Here is a 25,447-nt window from a genome sequence, read left to right as displayed (position 1 = left end):
CTGCAGCTCCTGTTGAGATGAGCGCTGCAGGAGTCATAAGCAGAGCAGGCCTGACTGCCGTCCTGATTAGGTCACCAACTGAGAAGCAGTGATTTAAACAAAATTGGCTGGGCAATGGCTGCTGATGTGCTATTGTTTTGGGTTTTTTTTTTTTTTTTGAGCCATGGAAGCATCATAAAGTGGTCAAGGTATGAGTCTGGAAACCAAGTATTTTTGGTTCTGTTCTTGCTGTAGAAATGCCTTGTTTTTAACCTGAATCAAGTAACTTTTCCTTATCTGGAAAACTGAGATAAAATGCTTATTCCTTACAACTATAAGGTTCTTCCTGCATTCCAACAAGCCAAGGAATGTTCTATTGATAGTTAATTGAATGCCAGGATCTGCAATTAATTTTTTTTTTAATTGGGCTGTTCATATACCATGAATGGAAACTGTAAAATGGCTTTATTTGGAAAAAGATGATTGCATGATATTTCAAAAAGAAAAAGAAAACATGTTTGCTTGAGATGTGTGCTTGATAACCAGCTGAATGGGAGAGCTCAGAGCGCTGTGACCAAGACTGCAGAGCCCAGCTGGAGGCCTGTAGCTCGCGGGGTTCCCCAGGGCCAGTGCTGGCTCCAGTCCTGTTCCACTTACTCACCAGCGACCTGGGTGGAGGGGCAGAGGGCACCCTCAGCACCTTTGCTGGTGGGACAGGCTGGGAGGAGCGGCTGATACCCCAGAGGCTGCGCTGCCATTCAGGGAGACCTGGGCAGGCCGGGGCGTCGGGCGGAGAGGAACCTCATGGAGTTCAGCCCAGGCCAGCGCAGGGTCCTGCCCCTGGGGAGGAGCAGCCCCAGGCACCAGCACGGGCTGGGGGTTGAGTGCGGTGTCTGGTTCTGGGCTCCCCAGGTCGAGAGAGACGGGGAGCTGCTGGAGAGGGGCCAGCGGGGGCTACCGAGGTGATGAGGGGACTGGCCCGTCTCCCTTATGAGGAAAGGCTGGGGGAGCTGGGGCTGTTCAGCCTGGGGAAGACTGAGAGGGGATCTTATCAATGTTCACAAATATCTTAAGGGTGAGTGCCAGGAGGCTGGGGCCAGGCTCTTTTCAGTGGTGCCCAGTGACAGGACACAGGGCAACGAGCACAGACTGCAACACAGGGAGCTCCATCTGAACATGAAAAACAACATTGAGGTGATGGAGCCCTGGCACAGGCTGCCCAGGGAGGCTGTGGATTCTCCTTCTCTGGAGATATTGTGGACAACCTCCTTGCTGTTGCATGTCAGAGAACTATGAAAATCTAGCAGTGTAAAAGTAGGGAAGAAAAGGGATTTCTTGGTGAAATGGATCAGTAAGTTAAGCTTACAGATGTTGTAAAGTGTGTGGGATTCCTAGCTTTTTGTTAGTTAATTACTGGGATTGGTTATAATGGAGACTAAGAAAATTACAAGATGCTGCTCGAATGTTATGCCTCCAGGACACCACTGCTCTTTGCATGCTTCATTTACTGTGGTTAACCCAATAAAGGCTGATTTCTGCCATTATTTATCTATGGAGAAAGGTATGTTAATAAAAACAATGCATGTTGATTTTAACTTTTAGGAATTTAGTAAGCAGATGAACAGATTTCCGATACTGTTGCCTTATACCTCTACCTTGATGCATCTTACATCCCTGCACCCCTGTCAGTGAAACAGGAGTAGAATCTGAGGGAAGACCCGATTTAATGGTTAGGTGAGAGGTGAATGATGGCTGTGACTCAAGACCCTGATGGAAAGGACTATTATTAGTGACAGTGGGAAATGAACTTTCTTTCTGTGAAACAACTGGCTGTCCTGGCATCTGTTTGGGAAAAGAAATTAAAAAAAAAATAATACTTTCTCCTGGCACATTGTAAAATAAAAGCTGAAAATACTTATTCAGAGCTGTGCTTTGTGCACAGATCTCCTCAGCTGTCCATAATTCATTCCAGAGTTTGGAGGAGTTTTTAAGGAAAGAGACTGAATAACTTGAGTGGGTCTACATAACAAAATCTGTAGATACCGTGTGTGGCAATGGTCTGAAGGAAACTCAAGCATCAAGGGTAGTCTACTACCTCTATGCAGAATGTGATCTCTCCTCACAGTAGATGTGTGGTAAACATAACTTCTTGCTAAGTTATGCAATAGATTTTCAGAGGTATTACATAGGAAGGTGTCTTCTGCAGAGATCTATACACATGCTTCTCCCCTTTCTTTTGCAAAGGATTCTGTAGACAAAACATTATAGGTCTGATTTTTCTTTTAGCAGTTTTTGTTTCATCTCAGGCAGTGGAAGGGAAAACAAAATCTCATAGTATGAGTGGGTTGCCTTCTGCTCTTAAATGGACATGTTGACTTGCCTTAGTTTTAAATAATTTAGTGTTATTTATTCTGGTGTTTTGGTTTCCTCTGTTTTCTAGGAAGGCAAAATGCTACTTAAAGCACAAAGTTTGTTAACTTTTTATTTAATACAGTGAATAATCTTTCTGGCATTTTCCAGATGATTGTGCTGCATATGCTTGTCTGCTCTTACTTATGCACATATGAATATTTTTTGCCATTACATCTTTTTTTTCAGTTTGAAAAAAACTGAACTCATGCTCAAGGGGAAAAGTGGTGAAAAAAGCATGGAAATATATGTAGTAACGTATTACAATTAATAAATAAGAAAACATCCTGTGATTTTCACATGTAAACATGCAGTAATTAACAGGGAAACTGGAGGTTACTTGACAAGTTTTAACAAACATTTTATCCGTTTAATTTCTTTATCTGAAGGAGTATATTCATTCTCTTAAAGATGCAGTGTCTAGATCGTATGGTTAATCTTTAACAAGATGGTTGTAAAATTATTGGCAGTGTGCTTTTGAAATTCTGTTATTTAAGAATTTTTTTTTTAATCAGATGCTTATTTAAAAGAATTTCTCTCTGTCATCATCCAGGGCCTGATAATAAGCTTTTTGTATTTGCTTTATATTGTATTGGTTCTTCAAAACTGCCAATTTCCCTCTGAACTTTATGAATGTTAAAATATACAAACATAGTTATTTTTTTTTTTACAGTTAAAACTATGTTGGAAGGCAAGAATAAGATTGATGTTATTTACTTTCTTTCCTGAGGTGCAATATACTTTTTGTTAAACGTGGTATAACCAGAAATACTTTTCAGAAAAGGCATGTGTGCTCTCAGCATTTAGAAAACACGATTTGAGCAACATTTGCATTGAAGAGCTATGTTCTATATGTATGTCTGCATGTATATACTATATTTGAGCTCCTAGATTTTTAGTCACAACCTAAGCAACTTCTCAATTATATCAGAAAAAGCTGCATAAAAAAGGTAAAAAAAAAAATTAAAAAATCCTTTATTCAGATTCTAAGCTTGAAAAATTAAGTTTCTACCAACAGCTTCTAAGTTACATTCTGAGTTGGTTCAGAACTCTATTTACCCATCTAGTCATTTTTATATAAATCATATTTTAATAATTACTTTTTGTAGAACCACTAAGCACTGACTATATCTTAATTGATTATTTTGTTAGTTTGAAGTAATAAAAAAAATATACCTAAAGTGCAAAAATCTCTTAGGAACTCCAGGTGAATATATTTTAGCTTAAGGGACTGATGACTATTTCCACCTCAAAGCTGAAACATCCCCTGCTTCCAGCCTCCAGGCTGAAACATTAGGTGTTATGTCTTTTGTTCCTTCTGTAAGGATTTTCTGTACTATTGGTAAAAAAGATTGGCTGCAACTGCTTTGCCTTAAATGTTTAGCAAATATTTAATATGCCTTAGACTTTGTATGTACCCTTTGAACACACGACTTCTCCATCAGCATACTTCCAGCTCAGGAGTTAAATTTAGGAGGAACCTAAGAGTCATTATGTTGAGTAGGTTTCATCCCAACTAAGACATTTTACAATTAGAGAATGAACTGGTTGCCGATGTTAGCTAGGATCTCAGGTGCCGTGCAACACATCTTTGTCACAAGACTTAGAAGAATCCTGCTAAAAAGGGGAGGGAAATAGTAAAATACCTTTTCATTAGTTGTTTGTTTAAACCTTCTGACTCCTGTAGTAACGTGTTGTAGCATCTTCCTTGCTTTAATAAATATCTCTTCAAGATCTGAAATAGAATATGTGTTTTGGGGCTGGGGTGACGTTAGCATAGGCAGAGTAAGTGAAGAGGGTTGGAAAGAGATTTTTGCAAGCCTGCTAGATTAGATAATATAATCCTATTACTGGGGGGGGGGGGAGAAAAAAAAAAAGACATTTTTCCCAAACAGCAGGTGCACAAAATAAACTAACCAGGAGCAGGAATAGTTTTTGCAGTCATATATCATTTTAACCAGTGATTCACTTCTCTAAATCTCCAAGCATAAACCTTTCCAAGTAAGTATGTCTGTATACAAATACATGCACAAAATACATAAATTATGGTTAAAATTACAGCAAAATTTTGTTATTCTGAACCCCATGGCATAACAAACATATTCTGAAATTCAGCCTCCTTCCAAAGTATAGTATTTCATTAAAGCAAAAATCCTCTAAAAGCAAACAAATCCTGTCATTTTGTGAGCAATCTCTGGGCAGTGTAGATTATTTTAATAGGTGCATCATTTTAAACTTAGCCTTCACCATCTGTTCTGCCCTCTTCTCAAATGGAAAAAGAACATAATTCACAACTATATCATAAAATGTAAGATGAAAGTGATTTAAATGGGTTTATGTTCCTTATTCAATAAAGTTTACATCTGTTATGTTTTTTTTCTTATAAATTGTGGGAGGACCGAAGGATTGGTGTACCTGGAATGGTTTTTTTAGTTGTCTTAAAGCAAAAAAAAAATTCTGAGTCAGGTTTGTTGGGTAAGTTCAGGTCTTTGGTAAAATAGAGTTGTTATAAATGGAGGGGGGGCAAAAAGTTAGTAAAACAAAACAAAACAAAACAACCCTGCCACAGAATTGGCTAGAGAATTCAAGTTCTATGAATACAGCTGAAGAGATTAGGAAGATAACTGTGTCCTGTGAGAACCATATTCTGCTTGCTAGCATTTCCGCAGCTCTCGGTGTCTGTCTGTTTGCTCTGGTAGAGACTATCTACTGCACTTGATGGGGGGGAATAGTAATTCTTGTTTAACATCAGCTCTGCCTTGTTTTTGTGTGGGTGTTGTTGTGGTTTGTGTTGGGGTTTTTTCCTCCCAGAGGCTTTTTTAAATTTTATTTTATGTCAGCTAGCCTCCGAAGGGAACTAGGTCTGCAATATATGCAATGTAGACATCTGCATACCAAGAATTAAAATCTGATCATCTGCTTTTCTTATCAAAAGCCACTATGATGCTGCTAAAGCTAGGGCAGGCCAGATGCAGGCGTTTGACAGTTGGTGAAAAGGATCAGTGTGATCGCTTAGTCCCTTCGATTACCCAGAACTTGTTGAAGGTGCTGTCTTCATCCTTTTACTGGAGATTATGCTACAGGGCCTTAAGAGATCATGAATAAAGATGTAAATTAAGCATTCCTCATTCAGGGAAAACTCTAAGGACTGTGCCCAAAGTCGCATCAACATGTTCAATAATGAAGTTTGACAGTTCATGTCTAAGCTTTCAGGGTAAATGTGTGCTGGGAATGTAAATATGAAAAGGTAAAGAAATTAGCTTTTGAAGGGAAAAAAACCCTACGCATTGGTTAGGGAACCAGACTCTGTAAACATCCACACAGCCACTGTGTGTGTGTGTGAGCTCAGTGAATCAAAAATTATTTCTCAAATGAGCTGAATTTATCATTTGTGAAAGCACTGCAGAACTGAGTCCTAAGAACAGTTGTTTTGTCAAAGCTTCAAAAATATGAAAAGATTAAATTGAAGTCCAGCACAGTTTGATTGTTAGTTTAGTCTGAAAAGAAAAAAAGACATGTGAAAATAACAGATACAACCTGTATAATTCCAAATACCTATAATTTAATACATACTTGAATTTTGGACAGAAGTATGAATACCAGATATATACATTTTAAAAATACTCTACTTCCAAAACAACTACACCAGTATGTTGTTTTAGGTGTGATTTTTTTATATTATCCTTTTAAGAAACCATATTTGTGCATTTAGCTTGCAGAATAGACATACTGTTCTTTCACATACTGTGCTTTGGTCAATGTATTTCAGATATTTTAAAAATTCACACCTTTTAAAAAGTATGTACTTGCATGAGATGAGCACCTTAAGAGTTGCTTGATTCTCCCAGATAAGTCTTTTAAATAATCTTCTCAGTATGCATTTGCTCAGTAGTCTGGCTGTTATGCACATAAAAATTCTAGACAGTGTGTGAACTGTTGCATATAAAGATACATTTGTTAAGCTGTATCCCTGGACAAAAGATTAAAAAAATGAAAGTTGTGTTCCTTTGCAAAAGTGGGTTCCTCTTCTGCTTTGAGTTGCAGAAAGCTGTGCATGGAAAGGAAAACAGCCTGGAGATGAGGCTGGCAGTAGTATGCTGATTACTCCTCTATAGAGGATAAACTCAAAAGATAAGTTTCTAATAGATAAAAATGATCTTGCTTCTGGCAGCCTGAATTTGGCTCAAAGCTTGGTTTAAGTTTGCCCCTATCTAATTAAGCGCCTTAGTAGAGCCACCACACAGAGGCAATGTCTAAAAACTCAATTACAATTAATACTGACTAGAGAGTTTTGTGTGGAGGGAGTTAAAAGTGCCACAATAACACAGCAGAGTTTCTTAAAGAAACACCTTGAAGAGGGAAGTCATAGACTCATACTGGAGAATTTTTAAGTGTTTCTTTGTAAAAGCTTATAATACTTATTTATGAATGACTCTTGGCTTATTAAACATATTGATGTAGGTCCTTAAATGTGTTTTTCTCTCAGTTTTGTGAAATGCACTTCTAGTAAAATCACAGGATTGTTTCATCTGGCTTGATAAGGCCATGCATGAGACAAGGATAGTGCATGCATTTACTTCATGGAAGTGGTATATCTGTATTTGAATTGATTTATTTTCTAGATTTTTGTATGTGTGTGCGTTCTGATTTATTTTTCTTCCTTGATCTAAAACTACATAAATTAGTAATCCAAAACTGAGCATCAACAGAATCTCCAGTGACACGCATTAACAGAAACTTGTCACAAATCTGACTTCACAGTCAAAGTGGTGGAAATAGCACAGATGGATTTACAGGATACCAATAAAAGCCTTTTATATAAGAACATCCCCAGAGACAAGTCTTTTAAATACTCTCAGAGGTGCATAAATCACTGACAAATCTGCCTGGCAAGCTTGTTTAGGAATTTGATTTATTAACTGAGTCAATGTAACAGTGTATAGACTTGTTCATTCTAATTTGTTAGAGATGTTCTCTGCACATGTTTAAAACGCCACTAAATATGTGCGTGTGCCCCTAAATGATAACTAAGGATATTACCAGCTTACACATTCTTCCCATTCCCTCATGCTTTATGTAGTACGCTAGAAATGGCAGTGGTGTGCTATAGCATCTTCCCTGAGCATTTTCTTTTGAATATAATTTTTAAAGAACATCTCAAGGATTGTGACAGTCTCAGAAACGTATACTTATTTCCAAATAAGAAGAGTTTATTCTGTAATGGTTAAATCATCGATGTTTCATTCTTCCTCTGAAATTTCTCTGTGCTTTCTGATTATATGGAACAAACAGGTTAGTATTACTGTTTCTATATGGACGCATATGGTCCTCTCTATCACATAACTTTTTTTCCCCTTCATAATTTAGCTCAATTTAATGAAAAGTGCTTCTCTGCAGCCAGACTGGCACAAAAAAACCCAAACTTGTTACCCCTTTTCTGAAAAAGATACACCCTTCCTTTTAATGTGCTATTAGCAGTCCTGTCCACCAACAAAGCACTCCTGTCTGTGTGAGATTTTATTAACCAAGAGGGAGGGAAAAGCACTCTCAGTTATGACAGACTGTAACTGCAGCTGTTGGATGTTACCGAACAAGGGAAAAGGTGAAAAAACCTCTAAGCTCCAGAAGTGGTGGGTTCAAACAGAGGTTGGGTGTCAGCAGGCTCCATCAGCTGTGCTTTCTTGCAGACTTTATAACAGCTTCATGATTGTAGGTATTAGGATGAATGCACATCTCCAACATATTAACCTTCCTATTATCATGTATGCAGTTACCATAATTAGGAGGGCAGGTGGAAGCGGCACATGTCTATTAGCACATATTTACACTTACAGGCTTGAAGCTTGTGTATGTAAACTAAGGATGCAAATATGAATCCCTGCTCTCAAAATATCAGAGCTTCTAAACATAGTCTGGTATAGTCTTTACTCAGAGTGCTCTTTCAAAATATGAAATAATGTGCTGGGCTGTTTTCTTATGCTATTAAAATGCATAGATCTTAATCTTTTAAAATTATATTCTATACATTAGTACTCTGGTTATATACAGTCATTAGCATCTTTGTCACTGGAGAACTGTTAGTCTGCTATGCTGACACGTTACCTACACAAATACGTCTTGATGACACACAGAATTCAGTAAAATTCATTATAAAGACAAAAAACTCAAACAAAAAACATAAGAAGGATAAAAACCACTGCAGCATGTTTTATGGGTTGGGGGGAAGAGATTTGCACAATCACTTAGATGGTTTCATATTGTGGTCCTTGTGTTATTGTTTTCAGTGATGCAACTAAAGTTGCCCTTCATGATCACATTAGAATATGGACTGTAGTGGATTTTCTGTTTCACAGCCTGATATTTACTCTTTCTCATTTACTCTTAAGCGTAGGAGTTGCTAGTGCAGAACTTGGATAATAACTTGTAGCGTTTTGTGGCTTCATATGAACTGAGGGGCAATCTGTAAGAAAAAGAGGAAATTAATACCAGATTTGCATCTAATTAATGTTCTCTAAATTAATCATACACATTAATTAATAGATGGTAAAGTGTATCTTTTTCTTTACTGAATGAGCAAAATGTCTTACACTATCATGCACTCAGGGTAATAAGGAAGAAAGTTATGTTAACAGAAGGCTTTTTCCTCTGCCGTGAATTTGGGAAATCCTCTCCCTACTTTGCCACCCACTCTCAAAAATTGCTGTGACTGTGGCTGGCAGAAAGAAAAGCAAACATTGCCGAGCCAGCTATTCGCAGCTGTATATGTGTCTCAGCTGTGCCGATCCATCTGCAGTAGTTGCCATCTGCCGATTGCTTTAGTTGGGGAGCATCTGGAAGGTGAGCCATTTTAAAGAGAATCTGCTGCACAACAAAGAAACAATTTCCTCCTTTCCTCTTTTTTCTTTTAGTCTTCCTTCCTTCTCTTTCCTTTCCTGTGACTTGTGTATGCAGTGGGAAAGGTGCCACTTAGTAAGTGCCCTTTGACACCCAGATAATTTATAGTTTTAGTCAACACCTGCATGCCAATAATGAACTGAGAAACATCATATTCCCTCCAGTATCCCATGGAAAAAGGAGACTAATCAGAGTATCTGTGATTAGGACAACACAATGAGATGCTCCTATCCCCCACCATTTTAATCTATGAGTAGATTTCTTGCAGGAATGCTGTGTTATATGAGCTTTACAGGACAAGATAGGTCCATTTGTTTCCATTTCTTTACATTTCTGAAGAATTATTAGATAATGAATCATCTTTAATTTGGTTTCTAGGGATTTAGTTTTAATGATCTGGGTCTTCTGTTTTATTTTCAGTTAAAAAATATAATTACAGACAAAAAATAGACAAACATGCTTTAGACTTCTCTTACAGTTGTGTGTATAATAATACCGCGGTACTTACTATGAATAAACAAGAATGCTCACTGCCTCATGACTTTGTGAAAAAAAGAGAGTGCTTCATGCATAAAAGATAAACTAAAGAAGCAGAGCTGGAAATTCAAGAACTCTTTGCAAAGAATGATATTCCAGCCACCTTTCCTTGCTCATGTTTATTGTTTGTATTCATGTTTTATGAAGAAAGGTTGAAGTTCCGTTTTTCTCTGGTGGTTTTTTTTGTTTGTTTGTTTGTTTTTGTGGGTTTTTTTCATTATTTGATGAATTGAGCAGAAATTGTAACTGGGACTCCTGTTTTGAGGTGGATTTTACCTTCCGTAGACTGTTTGGCCTTTTATTTAGTACCAAGAATGTCTGGTAACAAAATTGTCTATGCCCACTGAGATTCTGGCTTTCCCCTCCCGTTTCTTTTGTGTGTTTGTTGTGTTGTGGGGGTTTTTTTGTGTTTGTTTTTCGCCAGAATAACCACCTTTAAAATTACCCCTCTGCAAAAATAAAGAAATAAACAATCCACTACCCCACCCCACCTCCAAATGCTAATCTCTGCGTGGAATCAAAGTTATGATTTAACAGTGACACAGCCAAAAAAGATGTTCAGATTTGTGTAAGCAACAGGAAACAAATACACTAAAATGGCTGTTTACTTCTTTGCATCCAAATCTTACTTATGCTATGTTTGAGGCAATACCAGACTGTCACTTTCATAAGGCATCTACATCAGCAGCTATAAGCAGAAGAAAGGATTTTGTCAGAATAAAAGAAAAATATTGGGAACTTCTATCAACTTTATTTTCTGGCTCTGTGGGCTTCCCTCAGTTGGATTCCACAAAACTATTTTCTTTTTTTAAAAAAACCTGCTGTAAAATTCTTCCTGCTTGTGCATTAGCTTTTTATTTACTGTTGCTTCTGAGCAGGAGGTTGTCATTCCTACTTCTTCTTTTTTTTTTTTTCCAGTCCCCAAGTCATGTGCTTTGAACGTGAACTTCTTTTTTCTATTCCCTTTGTGTTGGTACAATAGGCATTTATTTCTGGCAACTGGTTTTGTAGGACTCTGGTCCTTGGCTGTGAATCTTGGAGTCTTACCAATTGTTCCTGTTCTGGGCCTGGTAGCTTTAGCTCATTAATCTAATGTTCTATAACTTCCTGCTGTTAATCCTAGTTGTTAGGCCCCGGGTTCATTAAGCTTGCTCCTGACTCCTATGTATGACATGGAGTGCAAAGTAATCTGTAATGATGAGACACACGTGAAACACAGCCTTGCTCCCCGAGCAGGCCTCATGGCTTCAGCAGGATCACTCCTACTCGGGCTAATCAGTAAGGGTAAACCTGTCCTATGCAAATGCTAAGATTTGTTAGTGTGCATGGAATAAGCTCTCCAAACTTTCTTTTTTTTTTTTTATTCTCACTCTTGCTGAGTAAAAGCAGTAAGCCAGTATCTGTGTGTCAGTATCTGAGGGGCTGCCAGCATGAGGCCTGGACCATGGTTAAGTGGAAAAGAGCGGGTCAAGTTGCAGACAGCCTTCTTTTCTCTATCTAAGATCAAGGCATTTTTGTTGTCCTTGTGATTTGAATGCAAAGTGGCTCATGGCTAAGGACTCTGAGACTTGCAGCTGAAAAAGGGCAAGAATTCCAAGTCTTTTTCCATCCTTTAAAGGATAAACTTGCAGTCATCCTTCTGCAACATACAAGTGCTCCAGGCTGCAATTCAGGGTATCACTTACTATTTAACTCCCTAAGGCTGTCTAAATCCTGTCTATCTGAACTCATAAGCTTAACCATCAGCAGCATTTCAAAAAAGAAATTGAGCTAAGGTGTTCTAAAGTAGTCTTTCATTTTAGTCATAGCCCCCAGTGTTCATGGGAGTCCTTCATGGGTGTCAGCAATGCTGGCTTTTGGACAAGGAGACCAGAAACCCTAACCTTTTGGATCGGGGGACAGTAAGGGTGCTTGGCTGGGTAATGCTCCTTTTCAAGGATCATCCAGACCTCCAACAGCTACACAAAGCTAGGAAGCAGCAAGAAGCAGCGAGTTTTCTGTACATGCCTTTTATATTTCACCCTGAATTTGTCTGTTTGTCTTGCTTTTTATAAGCTGTCATTTCCTGATAAAAGCCAGTAAGTATTTTCAGTTGCTGGAATAGTCCCCTGCTAAATTTTGAGATTGGTAATTATATTTAAATAATTTTGCTACTTATTTCTATATCTTCAATTGTGTAATCCACTACTCTAAACAGGGAAAGCTACTAACTGGTGATTCTGCAAAGGCTGAAGGTTATAACAACTCATCGTGTCATCTTTATTACAGAGATCATTTGCTGATGTAACTGATAGCAGTGATTATGCAGCCAGGCAGTGGCCTTGAACTGAGAAAGAAGGCAGCAGCCTATCTAGGTGTGACAGGACCTGTGGTCATTCTCAGTGATGATTTCTGAGCTATGTCAGTCTGGTTTTTTACTATACAGTGAGAGCCAAAACTGGTCAGAGTACTCTCACCAAGTCTTTAATTGTGCAAAGATTAGTAGCAAGGTTACTTTCTAAGTCTTGCTGCAATAAGGATTTTTTTTTTTTTTATGTATGTGTCGGGGGGCCCAAGAAGTATGGGTTAAAGGTACAGTACAGATTGAGCTTGGATACTATGGGAAAAAGAAATATGTCGTTGGAAGTCTACAACAGGTTTCCTGGCAAATTGTATTGTAATTGTCATAGGATTCTTTTATGAGAGGTTTACATATAAACAGGTCACATAGGACAAAGGTGTAGCTGAAACTGCCTTACAAGAGGAGAAGGGGCTGAATGATCTTTCTGTGCCCCTTCTAGTCCTGTAAATCATTTCAAGAAAATATTTAGTAAATGAAATCACGCAGAATCACTCTTATCTCTCCTCTGTGTTTGTGCCATTTTAAAGGTGGGCTGCATCTTAAGTTTTCAGCTGTATAATGAATCATCTCTACATCTTTGCACATTGCTATTAGAGAACACCTTGCAGGAAGAGGGTTGAATTGTGCAGTCAGCCCCATTTGTTTGTAGGAAAAAAAACCCTGCCCATAAGTGAAATTTTAATGGTCCTGTCTGAAAAGACATGGTGAATAATGAATACACTGAGTTTTGTCCAGTTTTACCCAGAATGGCTACAAAATGCTCGAGGCAAGTGTGTGCTGCAAGCTCAAATCATTAAGGACAGTGAATTTGCTGGAATAAAAATAATGATAATAATAAAGCAATAACCCAGTATACAGAATCACATTCTGAGCAGTGTATTGGAAAATAGGGAGTTCTTAACTGCAATTCATAGTGACTTGCATCTTTTTGTATGTCATTCTTGACATGAATCCTTGGAATGATTATAGAGGATAATATGATGTGTACATTGACATGAATAGGTATAACACTTCATCTCAGTGACACCTCAAGCCTACAAAATTCAGAAAGATTACTGTACTAGAAGCAGCGAAAGCAATCTTTAAAACAGCAAATACAATGTTTTAGTTTGCAGAATTCCTTGAGTCTTGTAAGCATAAATGAAATATTGGTGGTTTTGAGAAGTGAGCTGTGGATATTTGAAGATCTTCATCTCTATCTATGAGTTACTGTGCAAGACAGCTTCTTCCTGAAGTTCAAAATTAAAATGAAATAAAAATTAAGGAAATGCAAAACTGATTACTTTTTATGATACAGAGATTCAATAATTTTCATTGAAAAGCAATCTATAAATTATTGCCAGATTTGCATTCATATTGATCCATGTTTACATACACCAGGAAGAAATAGAACAGGGTAAATTAATATACAGGTCTATACCGTATCATCAAGAAGGTTTAACCATTTTCTATTTGTGTTTAATCATTTGCTATTGTGTTTATTATGCACAATACATTTCCTACCTCTGTTAAGCATTTCTTTACTGAGAAGGTGGTAAGACAGGCTTCCTAGAGAGGTAGACAGTGTCACAAGCCTGTCAGTGTTTAAGAGGCATTTGGGCAGTGCCCTTTAATAACATACTGTACCTTTTGGTCAGCCCTGAGGTGGTCAAGCAGTTGGACTAGATGATCGTTGTAGGTCCCTTCCCACTGAAAAAATCTATTCTAATCTATCGGAGAATGAATGAATGAGCATATCTTTTAAAATGAAAGCATCCTTAGGTGGCATTCAGCTGAAAAAGTACATCCAGCTTGCTTTAACAAGGCAAGTTACTCTGTTGCTCCAAATAGGACAAAATTTTAAGCTCAGATTTGTGCAACTGTATGGGAAGTTCTGCTTGGAAATTATAAACTAATCTCACTAGGTAAAGAGTGAGCTGAGAAAGCACATCTTATTAAAACAAACCAAAAAAAGGTTATTTCTAAGTTCCCTGCTCATTTACATGGAGGAGACCTGACATACACGTCTTACGGGAGCCTGAGGAGGCTGTTTCTCACCTCCCCAGCTATTTTTCAAAAGCTATTAGACTATCACATATTTCCTAATAAACTATGTATATTTTTCTTTTCTGCTGTTGATTTGGCGCTTTCATATATCTGTTGAGAAGGGAACTGGTTCAATATAAAACCGTATTTATTTACTGTGGCCATTTATCTTTCCCCTTCAGTGTCTTTGCAAGACCAGAGGCAGGAACAGTAAGTGTCCTGTTGTCTGCAGACAGCCCTCGTCTGCCTGACCACTCCAGCCTACTCATCTGCACCATGTGTGTTCAGCATGATCCTGAGCTCAGAGATGATCTTCTGTGACATCTGTAACAAAGATGATCAGAATTAGAAAAATATATATATAAAAAAAAATGGACCTCTCCCCTCTTTTCTTCTTTTTCTCAGATAAGATTTGCTCATAGGGTTGCTTAGAAGCAGAGGGGTCATTCCAGTTGCAGCAGTTCTTAAACTGAGATAATTAATGGTTCATGACTCTGTTTGGTTTTGCTTAGGGAAAAAAAAATAAAAATAGGAAGGCTCTTAACTGGCCAGGCTAAACAATGAGGTGTAAAGTGAAAATCCTGTGCTCTACAGTAGAGGGAGGGTGGTGTATTGCACTGATTGCCCATTCACCTGACAGCTGAAATGCACCGACTGGCATAAAACCTCTATGACATTTCTACCAGGCATCTTGTGTGATTACAAGATCTTACTTTTCTTCTACACTTAATAACAAATGAAGAAAAAAACCCTGCTTCAACATCTCTGTATGCCCCGCCACATGAACCTGCAGAATCATGATGTGGGTTGGGATGGCATAGGGAGGAGAAGTGGAAGCGACATCCTTTGTACAGAAGAAACCTGTGTGGAGGATCAGTGTAGGAGACACAGAGACCATAATAAGGAATGAAAAAGGTAAATTTTCTTAATTTAGTTTCTACTCATAATATTGGCGTTGTTTTCTCTCTAGTCTAATATGAATCAAAATATAAATGCTAAGCATGAAGTCATACAATCTGAGCTTGGATAATTTTTTATATATTAAAAAAAATAGGTTTGTCATTAATTGGTTTTGAAGAATAGAAGAAAAAAACAAACTACACCCCCCCCCCCAAAAAAAAAACCAACCCAAAACCAAAACAACCAACAAGAAAAAAACCCCACACCAAACCCAAAACCCAAACCCTCACTGGTAAATTCTTGAATGAGAATTTGGCTTTTATTTTAACTTGGATCAATATTTTATACTCATTGCTTTCATTTGGGTTTCTGCCATAGGATGTGTTTCAGAAGCTGGGCCCAAAATGATATATACACACAACTATATTGAAAGGTTTATATAAGCAATCATTGAAACATTGTTCTTAATCATCAGATTATCTTTTATTCCATTTTAGTTCACTGATTCGAACTCTGGACTGCAGTTCCTTTTAAAATTGAAGCTGTATAACTTAGAAATATTTCAGTTTGGTGAATTCTGTATTAAAACTCTTCTAAATTTCCAGAGTATGATTCATAAAAGGTAAGCTAATAACCATAAAGAAAACAATATACTGGAAGTAGTTGTAGTGGTTTATGCAGGAATTATTATAGGTAGGGAGTTGTCAAAACTTCTCTTTTGGTTTTTTCAGTTGACAAAAATTATTAGGCTCTGAGTGACTTTTAATTCCCATTTTATAACTTTTAAACTGTATTAGCTGGGCTTTTAAGATAAAGGGTTGCAATTTTCTTTGTATCATTCTTATTGCAGTCTTTTTTACTCAAAGACTGTGTGAAAATAATTAACTCCTACAGTGTGCTATCTTTCTTATTATATTGCATTTTTTGAAACCACAAGCATTTCTGTATTTGTACGTATGTAGTGAGATAGCTTTAGGATAACCATCAAATTCATCAAGATTTCAAGTTGCTTCAGATTTGCATGTTTTTGGACCATGATGACTCCAGGTAAAGCTACTGTACTGACGAAGTTGCCCTTGAGTCTGTTGTGGCCAGAGTGGTTTTGTTCTAAAATTTTCAGTATGTGGCTGTGTATACTACCTACCATTCAAATTTTCTGCTTTTTAAAACTGTTCCTGGTATTTGCATAGTGCTAAAAGCCGTTGCACAACTGCTACGATCCACATGTGTTATGGTACATTATAGGAATGCATTTTTATTAGTTTTCATTGATTTTAGATTCTGATCCTGCAGTCTTTCAATAAAGATGTATAATGAAAAGGTAAAGAAATCCATGAAACCGTATATGGCAGAGAAGCAGATATCACAAAAGATTTGGTGATAGGAGAACAGCTGTGTGGAGAAGAAACCAGAACTGTGTGTTGCTGAAACCTGTTTCAGGATGTAACATGCATGATGAAAAATCAGGAAACTATTTGCAGTTGAATATATATTAGAATGTTGATAAATTATAGTGTCATTATTATTTTTAAAATCAAGATGATTTCATGCATTATGTTTGAGGAAGAGCTATGCATTTTCCTCAGCAAAAAAAGGAATGATATCTTTTTGTCAAAGCACTGGGACTAACTAAAAAATATAAGGTTATGGACAGGAAAAAGAAAATTAAAGTTTTTCTGCTCTGGGGATTAATTTATAGTGGTGTCATTGCAAACAGTAGTATGACCAGATCCTGCAAAACGTGTAGGTCTAAAACAAGTTAATATCTTGCTGGGAGACATCATCCATGCAAAGTTATGAAACATAACATTGCTGACTGACTAAGCTATATGCTCTTAGCAGAGGCTAATATCTATGTTCAATTATTTTTATTAAAGATAACATAGTAATTTCTGCAGAAGTATGGATGCTAGGGCAATTTTTTCTTTGCTTTCTGCTTGGAGTACTGGCAATCTGTCTAAATAAATTAGCTCTACCTTTTTTGTGGTGGAACCTTCTTCTCGTCAGTTCCTAAGCTGTTTTGCCAGTGTCTTTACAGTGTAAATACTATTGCTGTATTTAATCACAGATGTGCCTATCTCAGTACCTGAGTCATTCTTTCATTCTACAGTAAAGCAGAGCACTCAGAGTTGCTACATATTAATGTGAAGCATTAGGTTGAATTACATGTGAAGGCTTCAATACAATACAGCTCAATGGTCTCCTTTTGCCCTAGAGGCAACAGTAGGAAAACACAGTACATAATAAGAATTTTAACTACAGTTCTGCTTTCTATTATCTAACCCCTCATGGCATGATGCTGAGAAAGACATACCTCTGGGAATCATACACCACGACTGATTAGTAGGTAAGATATAGGTGATGATAAATATAAGTTCTTCCAATCAAATCCAGTACTCTTCTCATCCTTCATATATTCTCCTTTTTTTCCCCTACAAGATTGTTTTTATTTGTTTCTGTCTTGCACTGTATGCTCTGATGTTTGCTTTTGAATATTGTACAAAGTATCCTCAGGGAAGTTGCAAGTCTAAAGCTTTAAATTAATTATTATCAATTACCTCACTAAAAGAAAAGTATTTTTACTCCAATTTATGACTGGCATGACTGTTGGCTTCAACAGATTGACACATGGATTAAATTTGCCTTGAATCTTCTGATTTAAGTAGCTTTTCAAAGCAGAATAACATTGGCAAAAAAGTACAGTTCGAATCTATATATACTGTATAGGGGATTAGAGAGGTAAACAAGTTTTTTTAAAGTTACACTGTAATACTAGAAAAACATATTATTTTTTTTTTCTAGTATTATCTCTGACCTGTATGCCTTCAGCCAAGAATTCAGTGGTATACATGATGGCAGTTTGTATCTTTTCTTCTTAAGCTTGAAACTTAAAGTGTAAAAAAATAAGTAAAATGTAAGCATTGTTTAAAAACCCTAAAATATTTCAGTATTTTTTCTACTAACTTTATTTTTATTACACTGACAGGAAAACTGTGAATTTCTTAACTTGCAGAAGGGAAGATATTTTTATGTGTTTGAAAGTATGTATCAATGTATACATTTCACTTAATGCAGCACAAGCAGTGAAAGTAAAGCCAAATACAAAAAAGCCCCACCCAACAACAAAACCTCTAAAGAGGAAATGTCTTGGGGTAGAAGTTTTTAGTTTTGGATAGAAGTGCTGTGGCCATTTAAAACTCACTTTGTAAGTTCAATATATCTTTAAATCTTTTCTAAGAAAGGTGAAAAGTGAGTAATGAAAGTATCAAGTAGTCAGTTTTTCCTTTTGAGTTTCACTTCACAGATTCTTTGGTTTCTTTTGAGTTATCACTTGAACCTAAAAAAAGAAACTTTATAACAATTCTTCTGGAGTTATGAATTCTAAGCCTCGGGTACTAAATTTTTTCTGTAAGGACACCTATATATTGTACTATAATCTCATCATAATTTGGCAGCTCTTTGTAGCAAAGAAATATGTAGAGATTTTGATGCATCAGTACTGCAAGGGAAAAGAACAGAGAATGGCAAAGGATCATGGTGAGAAAACTTCTAGATGTTTTTAAAAAGGTGAAACATGGACTTTTAAAATATTTCTTTCCCTGTACAAGATACCATTCCAAAAAGACCATGATATCTAGCGTATGTTTGTGTGTTGTTGTTCCTTCCATGCACACACATACATCTTTCAAGAAAGGTAGTGACACCTTTTTCATGGTGTTTGCACAGTAAGCTGTGTTGCTGAGCAAGACGCTCATCTTCTAATATCTAAGAGTAGGTACTGTTCATAGCCAGTACCTCCGTGTTAGAATGCTACCAATTCACATAATCACCACTTTGAAAATAATATATATAAAAAGAGTAAAATAAGAGTGTGTTGATTTGTGCCCATTTAATTTGCACATTGTATCTCTCAGCTAGCACCCCTTAGCCAAGATGTAGATTTTAAATGCAAAGCAGAAAGAGGAGCAACAAAGGTGATGCAGACTGAAAAGGGAAAGAAAGAATCCCCTCTCTCTAGCGCTGTATTTGTGAGCACACGTGTGTGCAGACACATGCACACACAGACAGAGGTATAATGACCTGTGCTTATCAGAAGTACAACCCCAACAAGTTACATCCTGAATTATCCTGATGTTCAGTGATACTAACTCCCACTTGGAGGAGTCATATTCTGGCTCAAACTTTAAGCCTATTATGGCTGAGGATTATTTTGACTACTGTCAATGCATATGGACAATACTATCTCGGTAAAACAACTGTGAGGAAATCCACAAAAGATCTGGCAGAGCTGGCTCCTGGAGAAATACAAAATAACACCTTTTTTTTTTTTTTTTTCCCCCTCATCTGATTTGTCTATGTCATTTGCCAAAAAGTACTTGTTGGATTTCAGCTCGTCAATAAATTACAGTCTTTTTTTTTTTTTTTTTTTTGAAAGGGCAGATGAATCTAGTAAAAATTATTTACAAAGAACCTAAACATAATTTACTAGAGTCTTAAAGGAAGCCATTCTTGTATGGGCTAAGTTCTCTTCAGATAAATCAAGAAATATGTGACTAGAATGTGTAAAGAACAGCTCATGAAATTAATTTTGGTGACTGTTAAGGTGGTGGCTTTGAAGTACTAATGTGGAGGGGCATCACTAATAAACCTGAGATAGCTCTGAGGTTTAAAGTGGGATTAGTTGTTAATTATGTTTTTATATGCAGTTATTTAACTTTTATGATATAAGACAAACAGCAGCAGGATTTTTCCTCAAAAACCCAAAGCAGCGGTTATCAGTATTTTCCACTTCAGTGGCAAAGGCAAGTATGTTCACTAAGTAAGTGTACATGTGGAATATGGTGCTTTTGTAAATTAATTGTTAGGGCTGGTAACTAAGTCAGATGTATGCCCAAAAGGAGTTGTTTAGTAAAACAAGGATATAAGTACATATTTAGGATAAAAGAAGAAATGGATCATCCTGAAGGTTTTTTGTTTAGCTGTTCAGGAACTTACTCTGATGGAAAATAATGCTTGACCTAGGATAGCGATAGAGCTGAAATTACAGGGCAAGGAAGTGTAGACATGCTGTCTTCACGTATGTCAAGGGGATGAAAGCAGAACAAATATTTTAAACTTTAGCATTTAAGTGTGAAGATGATGGAAATTATTATGAAGTAGTAATGGAGAGGTTTGATGAATATTTTATCTTCAAATGAAGCACAATTTATGAGAGTACTTTTCCACTAGAAGAGCTAAAAGCTTGGGAAACAAAGAAAGGCTGATTTGGCAGGAATTATTGCAAATCTGAGAATGATAAACAGGAGCACATCAAGGACAACTGAGTCACTGGTTTCTTATGTGCAAAAGCTTCCTAACATGTAATAATACAGGTAGCTAATATAGCTAGCTATTAATAGTTTTTAAGTTAATCAAAGGAAAAGAAATCACTGAGTAGATGGTAAGAATACAGAAGACAAGGTAATCACAAATAAATACAGTATTTTTAAATCCTTGTCTTTGACAAAGGAATGCAGCATAATCAACAGCAAGGTCATCAAGTGTGGTGAGGAAAATGTACGTGGGGAGAGCCAAATGCAACATATGCTTTATAGTAGCATATTTTGCAGTCATTAGCAATATGAGAGTGAATGAAATTGGGAAAAACGACAGTGTAGTTCAAAAGACTTCTGTGGATCAATTGTTACTGTTCATGTAACTTCAACTAGCCTGTGGAACTGAATCAGATTTTACATGCTAATGAGCATAATGAGGCCTAATTTTTAGTTGATACAGGAAATGAATGTAGGTTTGGGGTTTTTTTTTTTGTATGGGTGGTGGTGTTTTCTAACCAAAGAGGCTCTCTAAATGCATGTGACTTCACACAGTCCAAATCTACCAGTTTCTATTTTTATGCATTCCACCATTTGTGTACCCTAATGGGATGGCTTGTCCCTTTTCAGGTTAGAGTGCTTAAAGGCAGTCATCCTCAATCTGTAGTATAGCCTCATTACAGAGAGAGGTGTCCAAAGGATTAGCATACAAATCGGGTGAAGGGGCTAAATGTTAATCAGAATATGATGAAACTGAACTGGCAATGTGTGGCGTTGGCTTAATGAGGAGAAATGTTGGGATGAAAGAGTACGGATAGTCTCCTGGGACAGGGAATAAGGACCAGAAATAAGCCTCTTTCAAAAGTGAACAGTGGTGCTTGGAGCCCCTCAGTCAAGGGGAGGAAACTGTATGACCAGGGGCAGAACAGAGTCATCGGTGATACTGCCTGCAATGCTGGCAGCTGGACTGAGGTTGGTGGAATTGTCATGTTTGCAGGCTGGGTTGGCATTGTGAGCTGATCCAAACTGAGCAGGAACAACCTGTCAACCGTCAGCTGAAGGATAAATATACAGCAAAAGAGGGTTTCAGTCTGCTTGACATGGACAAAAAGAAAAAAGAGGTATAAATGTTGTCTGAAATTTGACAAATGGGGAGATACTATGTTTTCTTGGTTGAGGATAAATGCAGGATGTATGCAGCATGCCATGTGGGAGATACAGTTCCATAAACCACTATTTATTTTAGAATATTCTTATTCACCTCTCTGTCCCAGCCTGCACATTTCCCCCGGATCACTTATAACTAAACTGGGTGATTGGTGTCAGTCCTGGCACTGTCTTCTAAACTGGAACTGTAAAAGCAAACTCTGGTGAACACCGGCAAGTTCTGTGAAGGAATTTGCATCCCCAAACCAGTCCAGAGGCAGTGCACAAAAGGCCTTGCCTGATGGAATTACTTTAGTTTTTCTCAAATCCTTTTCCAAGGGTAACAATTTTTCTGATGGATTCTAATCTCCATCAGAAATCGCTGCCTTTCACCTTTACCCCTCCTGTTTTCCTAGCTAGCTCGGGTTATTACATTTTATTTAACTCTGCCCTCTGAGCTGGCACTGTCCATTTGGAACGTTTTATTGCTACCCTTGGCATAATAAATAGAAAAGAGGCAGAATCAAGACTGTGCTATTGTATTGCATTATCATCTAGAGATTTGAATTCCAGCATTTTTATGCATGCTTTGCAGCTGCTGTTATTTGTGCTTGGTGTCAACCTACTGAATGGTGGGAAGATTAGTTGAGCAAGTTGGCAGAGACAATAAGCAGCATTGGTGAGACCGATAACAGAGACGCTCATCTGCTTGCCTGTTCTTTCGTCTTCACTTGTGCTAAACTTCAAGCCACTGCACAAATTGTGCCCATTTCCCCCTCTTCTGATCTGGCCCTCTTTTCATTTGGCACTGTCTTTTCCACAGGAAGCAGATTATTGTGGCACATAAAAAGACAGAGGCAGTAGTAGCTTCAGCAGATGTTGCCGAGCATGCTCAAACGGCAAAAGCATTCCCTGTAACAAGAAAATAGCCAAGTTGATACCTAGGACTTTGTCAGTGCTGGCGTGGTCAGGCATGCTCTGGGAGTGCCTGACTACACCAACAAATTTATAACTTGGCATTTCTCTCAAATGGGACTTGTGGTGTTCTCAGGGAATAGTGCTTCTGTCATACCTTGGTTGATGTTCAATTAAGATTAAATGAAAATTTTATGATACAGGCCTTCCAGTTGCAGAAGGTTTAGAAAGGGGGGGGGGAATGTTGTAGGGGAAATCACAGCTTTCATTGAGTGTTGCTTTGTGTATCAGATGAAATGTAGAGTAGCTCTTAAATGTGTGGTTGCGAGCACCCAAACAAAATAGTTGGCAGATTAATGAGTCTTGTGCTGCAAGGCATTCTTCCAAGGGAAGAAGGTACTTTGCTATTTTATCTCTTAGCCACAGGTGTATATTTGGTGTTAATAGTGCTCTTGAGATCATCAAGAGGAAAATGCCAGAGGCACAGCAGGATTTGGAATGGCTAGACATTTATTATCCTTGTGTACCGTCGCTGTGAGAGAAACATGTTAAATTGTCTAGCGTATAGTGAGGGTGGGGAATAGGATCTAAAGCTTGCTGAGAACTGCCTGCTGTGACAGAAACAACTCGATTTCTTTACAAAGGAACAGGCGTACGTCCAACTTCAGAAGTACAGTTAATAAAGAACTGGTGAAAAGACTGCTACTCTGGGAATGATTCAGTGCCTATCATATTAAACTTCTTAAAAATACTATAGCTTTTGAACAAAGTCTCAGAAAGTGAAAAGGCCTGTTCCTGGAACCAATACAAAAGCAAGCTTCCAACAGAGAGAAACAACTCATCTTTGAAAGCATCAGACATTACCTCATGACTTTCTGAAATGATAGCTGCTTATAGGTGTTGGAGCTAGAAGATGGGGATTATGGGATGCCCTACTGGCACATCATGGATAGCAGCTGAAGCCATCTGTAGACTGTCTTGGGATCAGTTTACTCAATCAGAGGAGTGTCTTTTGACAGTACTGGAATATAGGGTGAAAATCAGATACGTGAATTACTATTAAAGTCTTCTAGTCACTACAAACCCTGGATCAACAGTAAAGGCTTTGAGACACGCAGGCGTTAAGGCAAGGAAAGAATTAATCACTATTGCTGTATGGCACAGTAATGAGGCATGTGCTTTTCAACTTCTTTTTGTTCAGAGAGCATCTGAACACCCCGGGAGTGCGAACTGATACGAATTTCAGTGACACAGATCAAATCCTGATCTTAACTCTGATTTTTATGTAGAAAATGAGATCAATGTGGGCAATGTTGCTCGTAGTTGAGGAGGTGGAGTCTAATAAAAGAGCTTTGCATGACTTGAAATTAATATCATGGCACATCCAAAAGGACTGACAGATATGTGGTTTTGACATACTCACCCAGAAGGAGGAGGATTGAGATCTCATTCTTCTCTAATTACTGTTGTTATTTTGATATATTTGTTAGAGCTCATAGAAGAAACTGAGGCTTCCTATCTTCCCAGTCAAGCGTCTTTCCCAGTAGGCTGCATGGCCAATTGTTGCTTTTCCTTCTCTTTCATTTAATAAGCTTCCATTTATTCCATTTAAAGAGGAATAGCTAAACTTGACTAGGAGTGTCTTCCCCCCCCCCCCCCATCCCCATAAGACAAGGAACAAACAAAAAACCCATGTAACTTGATGATTAGGACATACTAATGAGAAGCGAGACTTGAGTATGCATGCTGTAAGGGAAGAATGATTTCACCACTGGTTTTTTTGTGGAAAGACACGAGCATCACTGTTGCCACCCCCTCCAGGGGTGTTTTGCAGGGAGCAGACTGTGCCAGCTACCCTCTCAGTGAGTCCAGCAGAGCAGCTCAGAGGCTCACCAAGGATAATTAAAACCATGTCTCAGGAGCCCGGTTCAGCATCGATTTGCTCAGCAACATCAAAACCTAGCTGCTTCTAGTTGAGTCAGCAAGGAGAGCTCTCAGTGTCTTAGCAAGAGATCTTCCTGGTAAAATTCTGCTTGTGGCTAGCGAATGAAGATTAGAGCACAGGTATTTCAGACTTAGGCATGTAAATGATCTTGTGGAGCTCTCTGTAACCTGTCCTAGTTCTGAGTGTTTGCTCAGTTATCATACAGAATCCAGTAAAGCCTGAGGACTCAACATGTGTGAAATAGAAGGGAAGAAATATTTAGCTATAGTTGACAACAGTTCGAGGTACTTAAAACATAGCTTTGCTACATTTCAGCAGTCTGAAGGACCAACATCATAAAAAATCTTGTGTGCAGAAAAGAACTTAGGACAAACTTATCAAACAACAACTTGCTCATCCACACTTTGTCACAACAGAATATGATTTTTCTATGGCTAAAATATTTTTTTCTCTATTACTTATGTTTTGTTCTACGCACAGGTCTGCACTCAAATAATAGGACCCACTTCTAATTGTATTAAACTATTTAGTCATAAATATACTCTAGAATAAGTGTTAGACAATTGGCATATAGTGTAGATTCCAGAAATTGAAACAAATCCCATCTATTTTCAAGTGTATTTCTTTATAAATAAATTTATATAAACACATAAGGCAAAAATAAATGGATACATATATATATAATATATATCTATATAAAATAATTAATAACCATCTCATATACAAAAAAAAAAAAAGCAACAAGATAGAAAATATGCTGCAGAAATTCTTGCAACATTTTCAGAAACCAAAAAGCTTTTGAAGGTCACCAAGCTTCATATAATAGAGCGTACCGTGTATACCAGGTTCTGTCTCTTTGTTCTGTTAACACCATTCAGACAAACATAAGAAATCACAAATGCTGCTAGCAGGACAGTAAAAAAGACCAATATCTATTTTCTCATTTAAAAGCACTAAAAGTTATTCTGTATGACTTGCTAAATATTAAAAGCTACTTTATATAAAACTGTTATATAATCTGCAGAGCTGAACAAGAACTTTTTT

General features: G+C 37.5%; 1 long non-coding RNA gene across 1 annotated transcript; it reads right to left on the bottom strand.

Moving 5' to 3' along the window:
• Positions 1 to 1,072: 1,072 nt before the first annotated feature.
• LOC119142840 lies at positions 1,073 to 25,447 on the bottom strand. The gene is made up of 5 exons (XR_005102447.1): positions 25,436 to 25,447; positions 23,965 to 23,969; positions 21,342 to 21,352; positions 10,924 to 10,926; positions 1,073 to 1,143 (listed from the first exon to the last, which is right to left on the bottom strand). It is a non-coding gene; the product is annotated as an uncharacterized LOC119142840 (long non-coding RNA).

This window comes from Falco rusticolus, chromosome 2, assembly GCF_015220075.1.
Source record: "Falco rusticolus isolate bFalRus1 chromosome 2, bFalRus1.pri, whole genome shotgun sequence".
Classification (NCBI taxonomy): Eukaryota; Metazoa; Chordata; class Aves; order Falconiformes; family Falconidae; genus Falco; species Falco rusticolus.
The sequence above is the reverse complement of the archived record's forward strand: the minus strand, read 5'-3'. Positions and strand labels throughout refer to the sequence as shown.